A 22,555-nucleotide genomic window follows, 5' to 3' on the forward strand; every position below is an offset into this window, starting at 1 on the left:
AGTGTTTCCAGCTGTATCTCAAAAAAGAAAAAGAAAAAAAAACTAATTTTACTGAAGTTAGGACTCAATGAATGAGAAAATATGAATGAACACCTAGGGCATAGCTCTAAACTTTAATCTCCATGAAAGCCATAATGGTGATTTATGGTCAGGAGGATATTAATATTTTAAAAGATTTCACCACGAAGCACTCTGAGACTTTGAAATGGTATTGTTATACAAAGATAATAATATTTCAGTGGGTCTTTCTTTGCGCTGCTATGCTAATGGTGTAAAAAGAAGGAAACCCACTACTTTGGTTACTCCAGAAGTAGCCAGAGGAAACTATGATAAGAAAAGAGAGAGAGAGAGAGAGAAAGAGAGAGAGAAGAGAAAGAGAAAGAGAAAGAGAAAGAGAAAAGAAATAAAAGATAAGAAAGGAAAAGAAAGAAAAAGAAAATACCATGGGTTGCTACTACCTATTTAAATTAGGCAAATGCTATTAAGAAATTGTATATACACAGGCTCCAGTGATGGGTAAACTTAAGGTCACCAATTGCACTGTTCATCCAGCTCATTGTTTCACTCCAGCATTTAGTGGTTTAGCCACTCCAACGGCATGGAATGGAAAGGGCTCACTACCTGGTGTCCTTGTTAGTGTAGACTGATTAGATAGCTTGAGGAAAATCTTGCAGGCTTCCGTGACTGGGCAAGTGTTTAACAGAGACATTTTGAGAAAGGAAAATTGAGTTCTGTGGTGAGGACAGGATCAGGGTTCCTTTCTTGGTTTTCACTCATGGAAGCCCATGAATTAAAAGAATGTTTTCTTTTCTTGTCAGTGTAGCTGTCATTGCTATACCCTCTCACCATCTCTCAGTGGCTCATGACTATAATCCTGGAACTTAGGAGGTGGAGGGGAAGGGAAATCAGGAATTAGAGGGTAGCCTTGGCTACATTAGATCTTGTCAAGAAGAAGAAGAAGAAGAAGAAGAAGAAGAAGAAGAAGAAGAAGAAGAAGAAGAAGAAGAAGAAGAAGAAGAAATGAAAAGAAAGAGGAAAGAGAAGAGAAGAGAAAAGAAGAGAAGAGAAGAGAAGAGAAGAGAAGAGAAGAGAAGAGAAGAGAAGAGAAGAGAAGAGAAGAGAAGAGAGCCCATGTGTCCATTTCTTGTTCATTCCCAGAAGGAGTGTTCCATTTATGAGTCCTCTGGAAACGAGCATGATTATCCTCCCCCACTTCACATACATAAAGGTTATATTTGTGTGGCTTGATACTATTTTACTTTCTTAAAGTGTTGTTCCAGGTACTTAATAGATAGGAAGAAAGCATTTAACATATGACAAAAGGGGAGGGGGGGTGACATTTACAGCCAGGAGCTAGGTAGGCGATTGCAAAGGTCATCAATGAGTAAACAGATATTAATGGTTAGCCGATAACTGGCTTGTAAGCAACTCACATTAATAATTAACAGCAGGAAAAGCAGCACTTTCAACTATACTTGGGCAACTGTGAGCCCACAGGAGCAAGCCCAGAAAAGCTCAGATGATGACGTACTTCCTGGTTGCTAGAGGCTGAAAAACTCTTTTTTGCATTTGTCATATTGATACCAAAACCCATTTTAAAGATGGTCATGTTAAAAAGGAAAGTAGGTTGGTAGAGAAGACAGTGAAAAGATGTTCAGAGAACAGTGCTTAGTCTAACATTTAAGCCCCCCTGTTTTCCTTTTATTGTGACGTGTAAAAGTCACTCGGATCTTCATCATTACCCTATAAACTCTGAGATTCTAGAAACATAAGCTTTCTCACAGTATTTTATACCGTGTGTCTCATATGTAAATTTCTAAGTTAAGTGTAACTTCTAAAACTAGTTAGTGTCTCTAGTCCCCTGCTCTCATTATAGCCCAAGCGGGCCTTGAACTCACTATGTAGGCAAGGATGGCCTTCAACTCTTGGCCCTACCCTCTATGACTCTCTGATACTGAGATACATGCATACACCACCATCCCTGGCTCACTCCAGGTTCTTTGGGGAGGGAAGGTAAGTTCAGAACTGTGGCCCAGAAGGCAAAGCCTGAGAGGGCAGGAAAGCAGGTAGCTGGGGCATGTCTCCTACGGGTGTAAAGGAACCTGGGAACAGAGGTACCTGCATCCCCACAGAGTCACTGGGATCAAAGGCTTGAGACCTGTGGAACTGTTTAGAGAAACCCAAAGTCTTTGAAATCTCTAGACTTTTAAATGTTCTGACTTCATGGAAACCCTGCTAAAAACTAAACACTAGACAGCACCTATAAGATATAAGGCTAATTGAAATCTGTTCACTTTGAAAAAAATGAATGAATGAATGCATAAATAAATAAAGTTCTCAAAACTTGGCCAAGAAAAAGCAGGGAGGAGGGATCTTTCAAAATGATTATAGAGTTCTTTCTTCCTCCCTTCTGCTCCCCTCCACTCCTTCTCCTCATCCCCTCTGCCCCTCCTGGCCCACTTTCCATTTCTGAGACACAGTCCCCTTATATAGCCTAGGATTACCTGAAACTCATGTCAATCTTCCTGTCTTAATCTAACATGCTGGAGTGACAGACATAAGCACCCCAGTCCAGAGTTCTCATCTTTTTTATTCGTATTTCTAATGTGTGACTATAGTAGTCTCTAAGAGCACAGATATGACTTATAATATATATGTATATATACATACATATATATATGACTATATATGTATAAGTCAATACATGTAATAAGGAAACAGAGTATCAGCCAAGTACTAAAAGCACTACTCAGAACCATGTGAGTAAAATTTCCACTCTGATATTTTTAATATGTGGCTTGCAGATGAATGGCCAGCACTGCTTTCACATAAAATGTGAAGAAACCACTTTTTTTTCCAATAAATGCATAGTTTGACTATCAAGCCCACAGGAGAAATTGTTAAGTACCCAACCTGAAAATCAAATTATTTAAGCTTGGTTATACTAATAACAGCCACTAACCATCCATCTGCTAAGGTAGACTATAAAACCAAGCAAGCCAAAGGCAGCGCAAAGGAGATGTGTTTCAAAGGAAGGAGCATGAAGTAAGACACAAACTTGCTTCCTGCTGGCAAGTGGAATAAAACTGGGGTAGCTGCTTCTGAACCTGCCATTGGAGGTTCTACAAGCGTCTAATGGCTTTATAGTCTGGTCCCTCTCTATTCCATCTCTAGCCTACATTGTGAATTCTTCTCATCAGGAACCCTCGGCCCAATACGATGGGTTATCTTATCTGGCCTCACAGAGTCTTCTCTCCATCTTCCTCGTTTGGGGCTTGGGCATCTCTAAAGTTTAGCTATCTCTGCATGCTTCTTCTTCCAGATGACCCCAGCTAAGTCTTCTCCACTGGGTTACAAGAACACTCCTTTGTGATTCCCCAGGTGGCTTGCTTCCTTTGTGAAGGTAGGAGGTACTGTTTACATTATTAGATCACACGCTGCACTAGTCCGTTATCTGTTGTTGTGACAGAATTCATAAGTCTTTGCCCACAGTCTTTCACTTACTTGGTACAGAGGCAGCACTCTGCCTCTAGTCTCAAGATTTGCAAACTTCTAACATTATGCACTGCAGAGCCAACATTCACTGAATGTTTATAACAATGGCCTGGAAAGCATCATAGTGTCCTCGTGCACTCAAATACTAGACATACTGAACAGGGCAGGCTAGGAGTAGTGAAGCACCCCTTTAGTCCCCGAATTCAGGACACAGAGGCAGGCAGATCTCTTCGAGTTTGAGGCTAGCCTGGTCTACAGAGTTCCAGGTAAACCAGGACTACATACTGAAATGCTTTCTCAAAAAAAACAAAAACAGGACAGGACAGGAAATGAAAGGAAGAAAAAAAATGAGCCTACTAACGGGCTGCTTTTGCTCTGCTTTCTAGATAACTAGTTTTATTTATTTTACTAGGAGATGTCCTATAAGCCTACTAAGTAACTCATATTGACCTTCCTGTCCATGGAAAGAATCCATTCTTACTGAATTGGCTATCATACAAAGGATACACAGTTCATCCCAGGAAGAGCCAGCATTCTTACCCAGAATCCCAAACTGCCTTCCTATATCAAGACCCACACTCCTGCAGCAGAATGTCTCCGGCATCTCTGCCTTCACTGAATCAATGACTGTGATTTTAGTCTAACCTCTAGACTATAGATGAGGAGGCTGAGGTTCAAGGAAAAGGACACTGTCAAAGCCAGAGAAAGAGAGTAACAAAATGTATGTGAGAAAATGGCAGGCTGTGGAAATGCCTCAATACTCAAGAGAGACTTGATAAGGTCTTGACAGAGGTGTTCATCAGCAGATGGTTGGATAAAGTAATATTACTATATATTAATATGTGCTATTCTATAGAGGAGTCTCTCTCTCTCTCTCTCTCTCTCTCTCTCTCTCTCACACACACACACACACACACACACACACACACACACACACTATTCAAGCCATAAAAACATGAGACCCTGAGGTCATTTATGGCAGCATGGATACTCTAGAGAGCATTACACTCAGTGGAATAAGCAGGCACCAGAAGACAGAAGCTATAACATGTCAGCCATGTAGCATCTCAGGGAACTGGAGAGTAGTACATGGACCCCACAGTCTGGGAAGTAGGGAAAGGAGGGAGATGTACAGAGGTTGCTTAGTGTCTACAAGGGTGCACCTGAGGAGGAGAAATGGCTTCTGGTCTCCTGTAGCTCAATGGGATAATAGCTTTAGTCAACTTTCCATCACTAGAATGCGATGCCCAAGATAACAGACTTCTAAACAAGGGTAGCATCTTTTGAATGTTTGGATGACATTTTTGGAAGCCCTTCCCCATGTACAGGCAGAATCACTGTTTTAAGGTGTCCAGTGGGAAAGCCAGATGGCCATAACGAGGAGAACATGGCAGAGCAAACCTCATGGCTAGAAGATTAAAGAATAAGTGGCCATAGCCCTACAGACCCTTCAATGGCATGCCCCCAAAGGCCTACGGAACTCCCATTCATCCCTACCTCCTAACAAACAGCACCATCCTGGAGACCAAAGCTTTAACACATGGGCTTGAGAGGGGGCAATAATGAACATGCAAGCTTTATCACTGTGGTGAACAACAACTCATTGTGTAACTGAGAATAGCTCACAGAAAGGATTTTGAGTATTCTTACACAAATAATTTGCAAGTACTCAGGGTGTTGATGCAGTGATCGAATGATTAGAGAACATTTGCTAGATAGACAGAATCACTACACTGTAACCCTGAGTGTACACAATTATTTCCCCCACTGAAATTATTTTTTAAAAAAATTTAAGCAGCTCAAATCTACTTCACAAGTTTGTTATTTCCCATTTACAAATAATCTTCGTTCTATTTACAAATGTCTCTTATGGTTCACAAATATGTGTCTGTATGTGTTTGTACATGTATACGCAATGTGTGTAGAGGCCAGAAGTCATGTGTCTTTCTCAGTCACTTTCTAGCTAATTGAAAGAGACAAGTCTTTCACACAGTCTAGAGCACACCAATTTAGCTAAAGCCAGATGGGCCAGCAAGCCCAAGGGATATAGTGTCTCTCTTTCCAGTGCTTTGATTACAGCCATGCACCATAGCACCCATTTTTTATTCTTGGAGATTCTAGGGGACTGAACTTGGATCTTTATGCTTGCATGACAAGCACCCAACTTGCAGAGCCATTTCCAGAGCCACAGAATTTGTTTGGTCATCTTTCTCTGCTTCATCTGAACCTTTATAAAACATGCATGCATTTTCAGTGCACATGGGATTATATCTTAAGAAACTAAGCAAAGTTTCTCTTTCTTTACAAAGCATCCATGACCTTTCTCTTAGGTAAGAGACCAAGAGTATGGACTGAAACCCTGGCAGGAAAAGCAGGGGGTTAGACAAAGAAAATCCTCATAAACAATAATTAGAATAATAATTAAATGCCAGAAAAGGGCAAAGGCATGTGCTCTCTTAAAAACCTTAGGACAAAATAAACGAGGATAAACCCGCTGTGAAAAACCTCTTGGGCTATCTTTAAAAGCTTTCCCAAATTTCCAATGGCTGTTATTAGCGATTCTTAATGCATGAGGTCGTCATTTCAGAATAAATCTTTCAGTAATTCAAAACAAGGACTCTTCAGTAAATAGTTGAAATTAAGGGGAGAGTCCAAGTCATCTGGTTTCCATTAGGATGATAAAATAGTTCACTTGAAACCTTTTACAATACACTTTGTTACTGGGAGGTGTCTGCACGGCTCACTCCATCACCGGCCATTTGACACAACATAAAAAGCTTCAAAAGCCATGTTAGGCCTCTTAATCAAAAACTAATTGTAATAGATATTGGGGAGTGTTAGCACGGTGACCGAGAGGTTGTAGCAGTGGTGTGGAAGCGGCAGTGAACATTAAACACAACCCGGGGTGGATAGGGCTTATCTCAATTTCAGAGCTCAGCGCTAAGTACCACAGGCCACTATCTCTCCGGCTCTTGCTTTGTGCCACTTTTGGAGTTAATTGCCCCAGAAGGCTCCATCTTCTCCATGAAATTTATAACACTGTCAAAGATCTTGGAAGACATGGGCTAAAGTTTAGGGTATTTTACAGAAAACAGAGATATAAACAGAGGGGGAAAAGAAAATACATACTAGGAACCTAAATGCATGCCAGGCTGGACAAAGCTGGTGCAGGGCTCCCAGGGAGGGAGGGAGGGAGGGAGTGAAGCATCCTCACCACATTAACTCTTTCCTGTCTGTGATGGGATCCTCACTGGGGAGTTCTAATGGGAGGTAGAATGTTAGGGTTCAGTGATGAGACTTATGGGGCTGGAGCTGCCAGCAAGCCAAAGTTGAACAGAGGCTTGTTACACTTCAGTCCTGGACACTGCGTTAACAGGATGGCCGGTGCTCAGGAGTGTTTTCAGGGCTGATAATTAAATAAATAATCTTCTTATGTAGGGTGCATTTCTTCATGATTTTCAGGGCCCTTTAAGGTTAGCTTCCTACATTCAGCTCCTTGACAAACCTAGGGTTTCATTAATCACCCACCTGGCCACAGATGGTCACTCCATAGTCTTCCAGCTTTCCTCATGTTTGCCAACCCTGACAAAGAAGTATATTAAACGTTAAAGACTACAGACGATTCTAGATGGTGGACTAAATCTTAAAATAGCAAAGGGAAGATATGAAGAAGGGGGGGGAATGAGAAGACAAAAAGGGAGAAGAGAGCTTAATTAATAGTACTGTTCTTAATTGTATTTATTTTCTTAGTACTATGATATCATAAAAGACTAGTTTTGAGGCAAGCTGTAAGGAAGTCGAAATTTTCAGTAGCATTTTGCATTTTTCTATAATGCTAATATCATCCTAAAATTTTTAGAAAAGCTTTTGAAAATAACCAGTTTGCAACAAGAAAGGTAAGTGTGCCTGTGTGCCAAACTGGCACTCATAATTCTAAGTAAATATTATTGGAGGAAAGGCATAGCATTCAACTAAGTCATTATCAGCTAGCCAGAAGGACCGTTTGCAGTAGGTAAAGATGACATAACTTCTCATTGGAGTTTGTACATTATTATGTTTGATTCTGGGCCCTGACTTCCTTTTGTGCTGTTCAGGGCTGTGTTGTTTTCTTACCGGTAGGCCACAGTGAAAGACTGTCTCAAAAAGCAGGGTGGACATCCCCTGAAGAACAAAACGTCAGGCCTACATACACATTCACGTGGACACGCATCTGCACATATGTGTACCTGCACACACATGAACAGACATATGCCTGCACGCACACACACACACACACACACACACACACACACACATACACACACACACACACACACACACAAAATGAAATGAAATTATTACCACTGGTTTTCTTACTTGTAGAAATATTAACATTAAAACTGATTTCAAATTGTTTGATTTCAAAAACTAAATGATGATTTAAAGAGAGAATGTCGAAGCTTACACAGAGAGTTGGTGTGAGAAAGCTAATTATGGCTGTAGAACACACCAGAATTTCAGTGACCATCTCTTCCATGATTTCCAAGTGCAGGCTTCTAGCTTGGACATCTGTCCTGTGCTTCAACCCAAACTTCTGCATCCCACCTAGGCTCCTGGCTACTTGACTCCTCTCTCCTGCCTGTCTGGCCCTGGGTCTCCTGTCTACGGAGGCTCTTCCCTGTGAGTTGTAGATCAGAGAACCACCACTTCCCCTAGGCTTGCCTCCGTGTGCTCTATGAGAATCGCACGCAGCTCCACACACACACCACAAAGGTCTCTGTTCTCATTCTTTACTCCATTTTCTGCTGTTAACAAACTTCTCTGCCATACTTTCAAGTCCCAGAAGGAAAGGTCTGTGCTTAGCGGCTCCTCTGAAATAATCTGAGCACATACCCAAAGAAAGAAAGAGACTGCATCTATTTTTTAAAGACCACAACACCAAAGATGTCATCTTACAAATTAGATTGGTTGGACTACTTTCAAGTGTCAATGGCTAACAGATCCTGGAGAGTTTATTTTTCCTTGGCATCAGAGAGACTAGGAAGGCTCTGCCCTCCACTTGACACTGCAGCAAGCCTCTGGTCTGTTGTTCTTCACAGCCTAGTCAGAGGTAGCTCAGTACCCCATGTGTGTGCTTCAGACAACCTAAAATGGGAGGAAGAGGTAAAGAGCCAGCAATTTCCTTTTAAGTTATTATAGACTGAAGACAGATGGCCACACCTACCTGCAAGGGATGCTGGGAAATACATTCCAGTGACAAAGTTTTCTAGCCACCTAGAAAGAACAGGAGGAAATGGGGTATTAGCAGAGAATTTTGAACTGGGCCAATTATCATGTCTTAGAGAAATTAACCACTTAGAGCAGGGTGCTGTGCCTCGAATCCCAGAATTTATGTCCACTAGTAGTCACTCTAGTCTCTTCTCCTCTGATTCACAACAACTAGTACCCTACTTTCTATCTGTATGGATTTGCCCGTTCTTCATATTTCATATACACAGAGATGTATACTATATCCTCTTAAGTGTCTAGCTTCTCTCGCTAAGTGGATAATGTTTTCAAAGTTTATCTCTATATCATACAAGTACCTCATTTCTCTTTATGATCCAATATGATCTAGTGCATGGATGTCTCATGTTTTATGTGATTACCAGTTGGTCAGTGTTGGAGTGGCTTCCACTTTTGGCATCTTAAATAATGTGGGTAACAAGATTCTTGAAGCTCTTATTGCATACATAGGTTTTCAGTTCTCCAGGGTCCATGCCTAAGTGTGAAATCACCACATCCTATGAAAACTCTGTGGTTTACATTTTGAAAAACTGACATGCTATCTCCCAAAGGGACTGCAGTATTTCTTACTCCCATCCACAGTGTAAGGGGCGTCACTTTCTCTCCTCGTTAAGTCTTGTTATCATCTGTCTGTCTTCTTTCACCATCTTAGTGAACAAGTACAGTGGAATGTCATTGTGGTTTTTACTTGCAGTGTCTTAAGAACTACAGATACTGAGCATCTTTTTATGTACTTATTGGTAATTTGTACACTTTCTTCAGAGAAAAGGATCTACTCAAATCCTAGTACACAAGGCCCCTGTGTGTGAGGGGGAGGGGTACATATATGTAAGAGCATATGCCCATATGTCAACAACAGGTTGCTGCCATATGTTACCCAGGCACCGTCCACCTTGGCTTTTGTCTTTTCCTCTGTTGTTGCTGTTTTGTTTTGTTCTTTGTTTGTTTGTTTTATTTGTTTTGTTGATGCAGGGTCTCTCATGGGTCCAGAGCTTGTCAGTTAGGCTAGATTGGCTGCCTAGTGAGCCCCAGAGTCTGCCTATCCGAGCACCCCAAGCACTGAATACCTGCCACCACTCCTGACTTTTTACATGGGTTCTAGAGATTGGCCCATTTTTTTAATAAAATATTTATCTTCTTGTTGTTCAATTTAGGGAGACATTTTATACTCTGCCTGCAAGTTCCTCATCATATATATGACTTGAAAAGACTTTTCTGCCCTGTGAATCTTGTTTTTACTTTCTTGATGGTGTTTTGAAGCACAAAAGTTTCTTATTAACTTTGATAAAGTCAGATTTACATTATGTTTTTTCGTTGCCTTTGGTTTGATATCATATTTAGAAAACAGTTGTTAAATTCTGTTTTCGCTTCACATTTTAATTCCGTGATCCATCTTGAGGCTACTTTTGAGCATGACACGGGACATGTGGTCTAATTTAATCTTTGGAAATAGATGCTTTGTCACCCAGTATTGTGTTTTGAGAAGATTGTGTTTGTTTGTTGTTTGTTTGTTTGTTTGTTTTTGCACCAACTTGTTTTGGCACACTTGTTCAAAATCAGTTGACTAGAAAAGGGTTTATTTCTGGATGCTCGGTTCAATGCCATTGATCCAAATATTTCCCTTTTTGCAGAACCAAACCTTCTTGAGTGCTCTAACTGTACAGTTAATTTCAAATTTTGCTTGTTTTCAGGATTGTTCTCTTTCTCCTACACTGGATCCCTTAGATTGCCATTACATTTTTAGGATCAGCCTATGACTGCAAGAAAAAGTCAACAGGAATTGGGAAAAGATTTGCATTGACTCTGCAGATGCATGTTGTCTTCCAGTTCAGGAACTCAGGATGCCTTTGCAGCTAACTGGAGCTGCAGCTTGCGTCTATGAGTTTGGTGGGGTTCGGGGTCCGAATGGTGCATGTTTTCTTGAACTTCTTCTAAAGCATTTTACTATTTTTGACGTCAGTAGACTGAATTGTCTTCTTAATTGTATTTCCCCATGGCTTATTGCTAATGTGTCAAAATAAAATAATCTTTGTATATTGATCATGTATTCTTCAACCTTGATAACTCATCTATTATCTCTAAGAAAATTTGCATTGATTCCTCAAGTTTTTCTGTGAATGAGATAGTATCATCTTTAAATGGACATAATGTTAGTTTTCCTTTCCAGTCTTGATATGTATCTCCTCACATATCTTTCTTTGAGTTAACTTTTTCATGTTTTTGTGGGTACAGTGAACTTTATAATTATGATGTCTTCTTGGTTGATTTTTTTCATCATTATAAAACTTCCATCCTCTTCTTTGGTAACAATTATTGTCTTGATATCTATATCCTCTGAATTATAGTTCCACTCTCACTGACTTTCAGTTATTATTTGCCTGGTAAATTTGTCTATATTTCTAACTTTGATCTGGTGTTTCCTTGAATGTAAAGTTTGTCTGTTATGGAAAAGACATGATTTTTATTTCCTGAAACTGGGCACTAAACCCAGGATCTTATATTTGTTAGACAAGTGTTTACCTTGAAGCTAGATCACCAACCCCACAATATTTTTTCTTTTTGGATTTTTCTTTAGTTTATTTTGAAAGTTTTGACAATTTAACTTTTTAAATTTACTATACTTTCCAATCACAGCGTTCCTCAACCACATATCTTTCTTTAAGTTAACTTTTTCATGTTTTTGTGGGTACAGTGAACATTATTAATGGTACTCAAGAGAGAGTAGGACTTCCTAGGCCCCTTCCATAATCCTGGAAGTCTGGGATGGAAGCTGTGAACAAGATGCTCAGTACTAGGGGCTTAGTTTGGACTCAGAACCCTCAGCATCTGAGGACCTCTCTCTTCCTCTTGTGTCCTTGCTGGGTGGGTACTCCTGGGCTTCTTACTCCTAGGAGACCATGTAGGCCATGAGGTCCACCACCCTGTTGCTGTAGCCATATTCATTGTCATATCAGGAAATGAGCTTTACAAAGTTGTCATTGAGAACAATGCCAGCCCCAGCATCAAAGGTGGAGGAATGAGTGTCACTGTTAAAGTCACAGGAGATAACCTTATCCTCGGTGTAGCCCAGGATGCCCTTTAATAGATCCTCTGATGCCTGATTCACTATCTTCTTGATGTTATCAGACTTTGCAGCTTTCTCCAGGCAGCATGTAAGATTCACAGCAGACATATTAGGGTTAGGAACATGGAAGGACATGCCAATGAGCTTCCTGTTCAGCTCTGGCATGACCTTGCCTACCGTCTTGGTAGCACCAGTGGATGCAAGGATGGTATTCTGGACAGCCCCATGACCATAATACTACAGATTTCTGTAGGGATCTTCCACAGTGTTCTGAGTAGAGCTATAGCATAGACTGTTGGTCATGAGTCCTTCCACAAAGCCAAAGTTGTCATAGATGACTTGGCTATGGGGGCTAAACAGTTGGTGATCCAGGAAGCATTGCTGACAATCTAAGTGAGTTGTCATACTTCTCGAGGTTCACTCCCATCACAAAACTTTGGAGCATCGGCAGAAGGGGCAGAGATGATGGCTTTGTTGACCTCACCTTTCAAGTGGGCCCCAACCTTCTTCATGGTGGTGAAGACGCCAGTCAATTCTATAATATACTCATCCCCAGCATTACCCCAATTACTGTTAGCAGGATATTGCTCCTGGACAATAGTAATGGCATTCCCATTGATGATAAGCTTTCCATTCTTAGCCTTGCCTGTGATGTTAAACTTGCCATGGGTGGAGTCATACTGGAACATGTAGACCATGTAGCTGAGGTCCATGAAGGGGTTATGCATGGTAACAATAGCCACACTGCCAGATGAGTAGGCAGCCCTGGTAACCAGGTGCCTAATACAGCCAATTCTGTTTACTCTAACCTTTACCAGTGTGTCTAAGGCATGAGGCTGGCACTGCCTGAGAAGATGCAGCTGCCTCTGAAATTAGGAGGAGCAGAGAGCCTGAACTACCTTTTTAATACCTTTGATGATCTCTGCATCTTAACTGGAATGGTTATCACATGTATAGTGACTATTTATAAGTTCACGCTTCCATCTGTCATTTCTGCTATATGTCTTAGTCTATGTATTTTATATTAATTTCATTTTTCCCTAATTTCTGCCCCTTTTGTGAGAGATACTTTATAACATGATATTTTAGTAATCTCATCATTGGCTTTAGTTATTTTCCTAGTGGTGACCCTAAGTATTATAAATAATAATCTATAATAATGTAGTTTATACTAATACCAACTTGGTTGTAATCATATATAACAATATTACTGCAATGTGCCTCCATATCCTCCACTGTCTTTGTGCAATTATAGTCATAACCTATATATTTATACACATATGCTAGTTGATTAATTCTTGTTTATGAAGTTGGCTTATAAATAAAAGATTTGTGAAGAGTCACTAATCCTCATTTTCATACTTACCTGAATAGCTTCATTTACCCATTTCTAAGTTACTTTCTGTTATCCTTTTATCTCTACATGAAGAACTTACTTTAAAACTTCTTTTGGAGAAAGCCTATTGCCATAATAGTTCTTTTTCTTTTCTTCTCTCCTTCTCCCTCCTTCTTCATTGGCTTTGACTTTATTTCTTGTCTAATTTTGGAGGATATTTTTTTTCTGGGTAGGAATTCTTTCTACATTGTCTTTCCGTCTTCCCATCCATTGTGGGAAGAGTTGCCCTTCTGGTCTCTGTGCTTCTGGTAGGAAGACAGCTGTTGATACCACTGAGGAAGGTGTGGTCCCCTTGCTGCTTCCAACATTCCTTCTTTTCCTTGTCTTTGAGTAGTTTGACTATGAGTGAGTGATTCTCTTCTTCCAGAAGTTGTTTTAGCTAGCTTCTTCTGGCAGTGTAGGCTTTGAACTCCTGAAGACAGGTATCTGATGTGCAAAATAGAAATAATAATGCTTACCACTAAAAGTTATAAAAGGAGATACAAAAATTACATTTTTTCTGGCTGGTAGAAAACATGTCACATGTTTTCTTCTTAAAGCATGGACCCCTTTGGGGGAATATGTTGGAAGAGGACACTGCTTGCTTTGCCATTTCTGTGTTTATGCACAGGCAGAGCCTCTGTGTGCTTTCACCTCATCTCAAATATGACCTTCTTAAAGAGGCATTCTTTCACACCCCCAAAGAAACTCTCCACTAGTCATTCTCTTTCCCATTGCAGATTGAGTATCACCTGACCACATGCCTGGGACCAGTAATGTTTCAGATTTACGGTTTGCTTCCTTTTCATAAAATTGGCACATACACAGTGGGATAGCTTTGGTTGGGACCCAGCTGTAAGCATGGAATTCATTTATGTTTCAGATATACTTTATTCACACAAAGTAAAGACAATTTTACATAATACTTTTAGTGCAAATGAATTTTGCCTCTACCCCATTACATGAGGTCAGACTAGAAGCTTCTGCTGGTAGTGCCATGATGATGCTCCAAAGGGTTTTATGCAAAATGCCTGCAACATTTTGGATATTTAATAACCCAGTTAAAGATATACTTAAATGGCAATGGTCCACAAAGGTACATGTTTATCTAGGACTGGGGGATTCTAAGATGTAGTGTTTTTCTATCTAAACCCAGGACAGTCTGGAAAACACAGGGGATTTTCAGTCATTATCTTGCTGCCCCTACCTCAAAGGCTTTACAATCTGATAACATTCAGTTTGCTTTGTGTGTGTTTATTGATCAGTTCCTTTGGTCTAGAATAAAATCCCTATGAGGGTCCAGAGAAAACTTGGTATTATATGATTGTAGTGCTAAGTTGTAAGTACTAAGTAACTGTTGAAAATCAAGTGAATTTTTGTATTAGTTGACTGAGTCCTTTGTATTTGTTTACATGTGTATACAAATGTGATATATATGTCGGGGGTGCATGTATGGGTGCATGTGTGTGGAAGCCTGCAGTTGAAATAGAATTGCTAAATTGATTGCTCTCCACCTTATTTATTGAGACAGGTTCTCTCGCTGAACCCAGAGCTCACTGATTCCAGTTGGTGTAGCTAGCCAGCCTGTTTTGAGTAATCCTCTGCCTTGGTTTCCCAGAGGCTGAGATTACAGATGACTGTGACACCTTCCCCACTTTTGTGTAGGTGGTGAGGATTCACCATTGAGGCATTTCCCCAGGTCTGATGCCTTAAAAAAAAAAGTCTAGTTTTCCAGTTTTTAAATTTAACAACATAATAAGAAATATAAAGTTCCGTGGAACACCATGATTGATGAAGGAGCATTCTGTGAAGGGAAAATACCAAGTGAATTTTAAACGATTGGGCCTATGAGGTTGTAAAGAATTCAAATAACTACATTCCTTCTCATCTGATCCCCAACTCTGTAATGAAAGAAATATAGACATTTCTACCATTTACTCTGGAATGTTGGCTGTAGCCAGTATCACCCAATGTGTTAAATACAAGATTAGTGTCTGCAGAGGCAAAGCTCCCTTTCTGTAAAATGCATTCAAGAGGAAGTCGCCACCTTTTCTTCCTCTTATTATAGCAAGAATGTTACTTGTAAGACCCATAATTACTTTAAATATTCCAAAATGAACACAAGAGCCACAAATCTTACAGTACCGTCTGAGCGCCCCCCCCCCCAACTTTGGACTCTAAAAGGAGCCAGATAAAGATGCTGCCCTTTCCCCCTCTATCAGTTTACTATATAAATGAGAAGACATAAAGTAGTTTTAGATTTAATTAAAGTAATTGACTGAATTGCATTTTGTGTGGTGATCGTCATTAACACTCCTGACCTTTCTGTCACATACATATGCCAGAGGATTTTTCCGATGGATATTTATTATGAATATTATCATCAATAAGCACCATCAACATATTAAAATTAATTTTAACTTCTTTATGGAAGACTGAAAGCGCAACCAGCTGTTGGAAGCCGTCCGATCTAAATCATTTTTTATCGATTCAACATGGATAAACCTCAAGTACAACTAATAGGGAATTTTATGTGTGTGTGCATGTGTGTGTAGGCAAGTTTCTACACATATAAAAGATTTCAGTTTATTTCATATCGAACTCTGGTTACATTAACGGCATAACCTTATTTTCCAAAGCCCAGGATCTGATGGCTATTTTAAGCACTAACTGTGCAGCCCCCGTGAGGGCTTATTTCTTGCCCATGTGGATATGAGGTTGGCGGGAGGGGCATATGGACATTTGGTCTTATTTTGACGGCTTGCAAAGAGCTTAATAAAAGACAGGCTTTGGTGCATCAAAAGAACTGAGTCCACAGGTGTTCTGAGCAGGGCTAACTTGTGTGTAGAGCAAACAATTAAGCTCTGGAATTTGAGACCCTAAATTGTATCAGTTGAGCACCTGTCCTGGAGAAGAAGGAAAACACCTTTCATTACATTACCCAGGGGCATGGCAAGCTTTGGGCTGTGTAGAGTTACAGCAGATTCTATTCAAGCTTGCTAGCTGAGTTGCGACTCCCTCTGCTCACACCGCCAAGGGCTCCAAGTTAAATGCTGTCTTTTTTTTTAATTTATTTTTTTATTAGATATTTTCTTTATATACATTTCAAATGCTATCGCGAAACTGTCCCCAGCTCTATTTGTCCCCATAGCGATGTGTCTCTCCACATCTTTTCCTGCGGTTGCCATTTTATTCACCACTTACTCAAGTCCGAGGTACTGTGCTAAAGATTTTGAGCACAGCATTCAGGTAATCCTTCTAACAAAACAAAGTGTTTATTTAGAAAGGCTACTACCGAGCTGAGGTGACAACTGAGGAGACAACCCGGTCAATAAAATGCTTGCTTTGCTCAGGTGAGGACCTGAGTTCAGTCCTTAGAACCTACGTATAAAAATGCTGGGCGTGGTGTCCATGAGTTTAGTTCCAGATCTGGGGTGGGGGAATTGGGGGCAAGGGAAGACAAGCAGAACCTTGGGGTTCACTGGGTAGCCAACCAAGCTTACTTGACACTAAGACCAGTGAGACCCATTCCAGAACAGTGAGAGACTCAGTCTCAAAAAGTAAATAAACGCATAAGTAAATAAATGAATAACAATACAAGGTGGGTACTCACACACATATGGGTACGCACACCATAATGGTGCTCTGCACATACATACACCCAAAGAAGGAGAGAGAGAGAGAGAGAGAGAGAGAGAGAGAGAGAGAGAGAGTCTAAGCCATATGTATAAGGCAGTGGAAATATAAGCGAGGAAATCTAGTGTCACAGATTCCAGAGCTATACATCTTTATCATGTGGAGGTCCTTCAGTGGGTCTTCTGACCTTCTTGGGGGCAGGGCTCCTACTTTAGGCTTCAGCTATTTAGATTTGTTCCAGTTGTACTGTCAGCTCTCTTCTCTCCCTTCATAACCAGTCCCACCACTCTTCTCGAGGATGGCCCCAGTCATGGGCCATCAAGTGTCTGTCAAACAGCTCTCCTTTCCTGTATCCAGAGTTGGACATTCAATTCTTGCAGAGATCTCATGAGCTGCCCCCAGTAGCATAAGCTAACCAGGCATCTTTCCCAACAAGCCTGTCTTTCATCCAGCACCACCCAAAGATAGTCCTGTTGGAAACCCAGCCTCTCCTCTGGTCCCTTTCCTTCTTCCACGTCAGACTGATTATAGCGCTTCTCACTGACTCTTTGTTCTCAGTGTTCAAATCTATCCTCCAGCCCTCTACCAATAAGGCAACAGTTCAACACTTGTTCTAGAGTTCTCACAACTCAAGCAGGGACTAGAAGGGAGACCTTGGCCCCTAGTTGGTAGACACTGGGGATGGTGATAAATTCCTTAGAGAAGAGATTCTCAACCTTCCTAATACTGTGGCCCTTTAATACAGTTTCCACATGTTGTGATAACCCCCAACCATATAGTCATTGCTACATCATAACTGTAATTTTGCTACTGTTATGAATCCTAATGTAAATATCTGATAAGCAGGATATCTGACATGTGAACCCTGTGAAAGGGTCATTTCACACCTCCCCCAAAGGCGTCATGACCCCCCAGATTGTGAACCTCTGATTTGGAGCCTAAGAGAAATCCCTGCCACTAAGAATTATCCAGCACCAAATATTGCAATGTTAAGAAACCCTGTTCTGACCCAAGCCACTAGCATCTTATATCTCCTATGACCTAAGCCATGTCCTTCTACCAACATCCCCTTCTCTTGGGATCTTCAACACGTTCTCCATCCCACATACCCAGAATGATCCTTTGCAAACACTAATGCAGTCCTCTTAGAGTCCACTATGGCCTCCTGATTCCCTTACAGATAAAATACTTGGCACATTTGTTTAGCTTGCTTCAGGCCACTTTATTCTTTCTTCTCTTGCCTATGAGGTGACTCTTAGCCCATAAAGCTACCACATTCCCTTTACACGCCCTGCTCAAATGTCATCCAAACAGGGGAGTCTTCCCCAACCCTCCCACCCTTTCTCTCCCATGCCCAGCTTTAACTGTCCACTAGCATTTAACTCTTTCATTAAGGCTGCTGTTATTATCTGCTAATTGGTTTCCCTGTTTTCTGTCTCCTCCATCAAATAGCATTCTGTCTGTCTTTTACTGTTATACATCTGTCAGTAATTGTCCAGCAGATAATAAGTACTCAATAAATGCTTAGTGAATTAATACTCATTTTCCTTAATTGATATATATATATATATATATATATATATATATATAAAACATAATATATAAGAAGAATTGAAGTTTCTTTTTCTCGACTAACCTTAAACAACTGCATGGATTGAAGACTGAGCTGACCTCCTAGACAGCTGAGTCTTCCCAGACTCTTGAGCTATGATTGCATGTTTTAGACATCCAGGCTATGCACACCAGGTGCACACAACAGCCACAGCAGGAACCTCTTCCCATATAATCTAACAGTCTCTCTGAATAGGGAAGTCATGTTGCTTCAGACTAATTCTTTGTTGACTGGTTTTACAATTACAGTCTGGATGAGTGGATCCATCTGATATACTTCCTACCTTTTTTGGGAGGGAGGGCTTGGTTTTGGCTTTGGGTTTTTTTGGTTTTTGGTGTTTTGTTTTGTTTTGTTTTCAAGACAGGGTTTCTCTATGTAGCCCTGGCTGTCCTGGAGCTCACTCTGTAGACCAGACTAGCCTCGAACTCAGAGATCCGGCTGCCTCTGCCTCCCCAGTGCTAGGATTAAAGGTTTCCTACCTTTTTAAAGACAAGGACAGTCTCTTTGAAAGCCAACAGAGCTTGATGGATGGACCCATCTCCTGAGCCCTTTCATAATTCTGTGCTGTGGTTTGGATGTGAAATATCCCCCAGAAGCTGGAACACTTGGTCCTGGCTGGTGGCCCTGGTTTAGATGGTTGCAGGCCTTTCAGACATGGAACCTCATAGAAAAAAGTGAGTCATTGGAGGAAAGCTCTGAGATTTTATTGCCTCACCCCACTCCCTGACTGAGGATACAATGTGACCAACACCCTTGTCACCATGTTCTCCCACCATGATTAATGACACCCCTTCCTCGGGCTGAATTTCACTAAGGGCTCCAGGAAGTCTTGCAAAGTTATTTGCTTAACCTAACTTTTTTTTTTTTCAGAAAGGATTTGGAAGCTGTAAACTTTAGATCCAATGAAGCCTACCTGTGCTAAGTTGTTTCAGGCTAGCTATTTGTCACAACAAGAAATGAATATATTCCCGTTTAATATGAAAGTCCCTTCAGAGGGTTTCTAAGCTAATACAATGGCCCTAGAGGTGGAACTAGTAATGTTACAAGCACAAATGTCGAAAAGAGAGCAAAATAGTACAAAGTAAGCATTGGGTGATAATTAAATAAACTCTGAGTGACCTAGCCAAAATTTGCCTTCAAATGTTGGAGAACAGCAACCTGAGTCTGCTCATCTGGGGTGGTTCACATGGGCTTTATGAAGGAGGTGACATCAGAGTTGGGTAAAAAGTTGGAAAGATAGCAAAAGTAATTATAATGTGTTCAAAAGGGAGAGTGGGCATAAGTAATGATGATAGGCAGAGCTCAAAAGCTATGTTTTGGTAAAAGAGACCAGTGTGGCAGAGGCTTTGGACTTTGTTCAAAGGGAGTTTCCAAAACTGTTCAACAATATGACCAGCGTGTTACCTGTACAAAGGAGTTTGACCTTGACCCTACTTGGGAAGTGTTAGGTTAAACAATTTGTCAGGATTTCATGGGGCCTTCAGTCAATTTCTATGCAGGGGGATGGAGACTGGGGGGGATGTAGGATGTGTTGGGTGTAGCTTGTAACTTATTGAACTGTGGATGCGTGAAGAGACACAAACAAAATCCATAAAGCCCACCTAATGTCCCGGGAGACATTATCCTCTCAATATTAAATAAATAAATAAATAAATAACCACTCAAGAGTCTGTGTCCCCTTTGGTCACATTCCCAGGTATTAGGCAGCAAGAGTGTCACTCCTAGGATACTTCATTTGACTATAATCTCTGTAGGGTCCAGAGTGTGTCTGGCTCTGAAATCCCAGCAAAGGGTAAATAGTTAAAAACATGCTATATATATATTGGTGTGTGGAAATAGATGACTAGTTCCCTACAGAGATAAGAGGATGTATTTGAGGATACTTTCTAGTTGTTTCTATGAACAGCCCATCCAATGCTCCAATATGAACATTAACACATTAATAAGGCCTTTATCTTTGACTTCATGCCCTACACTACCATTCCTATGTCTATGAGTCAGAGCCATGAGCTGCCTAGGTCCTACTTGTTACCTGTAGCCGGGGTTGGGTGTGGGGTGCCTATGTGGTCTTTGTCCTTGTTAGACCACCCAAGGGAGGCTCCATTTATGCCTTCTCCACTCATTTTGCATCTCAGTTGACCTTCCTGACTCCCAATGCCTGTGGGATTATGAAACAGAGTTAGTCAATTTCCACTCTGGGGTCCTGGCTTTACTCAGCCAAGACTGCAGATGGAATTAGATCTGGAAGGTCAGATCAAATCTCTTTTCTTGCCTTGTTACCTAGATGAGTTGCCATCTCGCTGTGGAATCATCTATGTAAGTAAAAATATGTTGTCACATCTCCTCATGTCAAATGACTAGGCAACACATTGGGAGCTACCCTTCTCTTCTTAAGCCTCGCAATACCTCTAAAGAAATGTACAGTTGTAATAGCTTTCTCTATTTAATGCCTTTTATTATTTTATATCTATTATTGTTCCGTACTACCCAAACCCTTTTGCTATGCCATAGGAGGGTTGCTTGGGCTCTCTTTGCTTCTTTCTCGGGCTCACCAAGCCCATGATTCGAGCTGAGTAGACCTTTGGCACCAATGTATGTTTTAAGGTGGAGTCAGGTCATCTTCTTTCTTTAAGCCAATGATTTTAGGGCCTGCTTTTCAAAACGATACTTTCAGAAGAGTCCCTAGGACCCTTTGGGTGTCCTTCAGTAAGGCACATTTACATCATTTTGCCAGAGAAGCCCAAGGACAAAGGTTTTAAGGACACAACTGACCCCTGAATTTAGCCTGGAAATATCTCTGCCTCACTTCTAGAAGGCCATCTTGCTTGATGACTTGGCCCCAGGCACACCCTCTAATGGCAGTTAGTGCTCAGGCCAGGTGCAGGAAGAGAGCGTCACAAAACACCTCCAGCCATCTGAGCTGTTCTCAAACTTGCCTCATGGGCTTGTCTTGGAGACTGTCAAAAAAACGGAATGACCTGTCTGGCCACCCTCTGCTTTCCCTCTGTCCCTCAGAAACACGCGGAAGGTTCTCTGAGGCTCTGGGAGGTAACTGCAAAATGTTGTCAGCGTGCCACCCACTAGCACTCAGTCAATATCAGCGCATACCTTCAGACATTGCCCAGATAAGTTCTATTTGATCGGGTGACCTAAAGGTGAATTGTAGGTCAGACTTCATTACATGTTAGCTGAGCTCAAGTCCGTACCAAACTTTCTCACTCTGTTCTGAAATATCATGAAGCCCCTTCAGGGAGTCCACTGATTATACTGTAGAGGTTTGTGTGAACCAACCAGGGTAAATAATTAGACTGCTCTTTTAATTAAGATTGCAGTGCCTTCTAGCACAGTGATATTTAAGATTGTGACGGGCGTGAGGGTAAGTACAGAAACAGTCTTCACTTGTGATAAAAGCAAGAGGAACAAAGACCGTTGTGTCCGATATGTGGAAATACCCTGCAATTTTAGAAATCTGCTGTCTGAAGTCTCCAGGGCACTGGGAGGAAATTTTCAATTTAGCACACATTCTATTTGCCAAGGTGGAGACTGGTCTTCAGTACCAAAAATAAATCTGGGGACAGAGGCGGTGGGGGGGGGGGGAGGGAAGGAAAGGCAGGTACTGTACATTTCTGGTTGACATAATTGCAAACTTTTCTTAATCATCTGAACTTTATGGGGATAATAACAATTAACACAGATTCCATAATGGGCACTGTTTCAAATCTGTTTCACAGAGCTTTATAAAAATATACGCTCATGAAGAAAACCAGTTCAATTCAACATGAACTTTCCATTATTTTTAACACATTTTACCTACTTTTAATTGATGGAAGTGTTACGTATTTTCTCTACCCAAGAGTTTTTTCACACCTCCTTAATTCAAACCAGCTTGATTTTTGCAATTCAAATAGATAGATTTTATGTGCCATTAACTGGAGACCAAATAAACGAATACTAGAATTTATTAACGGATTACAATGCATACATTATTTCCTAAAGAAATTGACTTCATATATTCAAACTATGGTAACTTTTAACCCTACCTAATTCTTTCCACACCCTAGTGATGATGAAGATACGAATACGGCACACAGTATCTTCTCGAGTTAGT

The 22,555-nt window shown here is 40.9% G+C and overlaps 1 long non-coding RNA gene and 1 pseudogene across 1 annotated transcript in view; both read right to left on the reverse strand.

The window, feature by feature from the left end:
- Window positions 1–6,452: 6,452 nt before the first annotated feature.
- On the reverse strand, window positions 6,453–21,008 carry LOC110297962 (glyceraldehyde-3-phosphate dehydrogenase pseudogene; annotated as a pseudogene).
- Window positions 7,022–22,555, reverse strand: part of LOC147002962 (uncharacterized) — an 88,293-nt gene continuing 72,759 nt past the window's right edge. Inside the window, exons 7-9 of the long non-coding RNA XR_015048047.1 lie at window positions 13,261–13,646; window positions 8,699–8,748; window positions 7,022–7,077 (exon numbers count right to left, since the gene is read on the reverse strand). This is a non-coding gene — a long non-coding RNA (uncharacterized LOC147002962). The remainder of the gene's footprint in view (window positions 7,078–8,698; window positions 8,749–13,260; window positions 13,647–22,555) is intronic.

The sequence above is a fragment of the Mus caroli genome, unplaced genomic scaffold (genome assembly GCF_978045245.1).
Source record: "Mus caroli unplaced genomic scaffold, Mus_caroli_1 scaffold_8, whole genome shotgun sequence".
Lineage (NCBI taxonomy): Eukaryota > Metazoa > Chordata > Mammalia > Rodentia > Muridae > Mus > Mus caroli.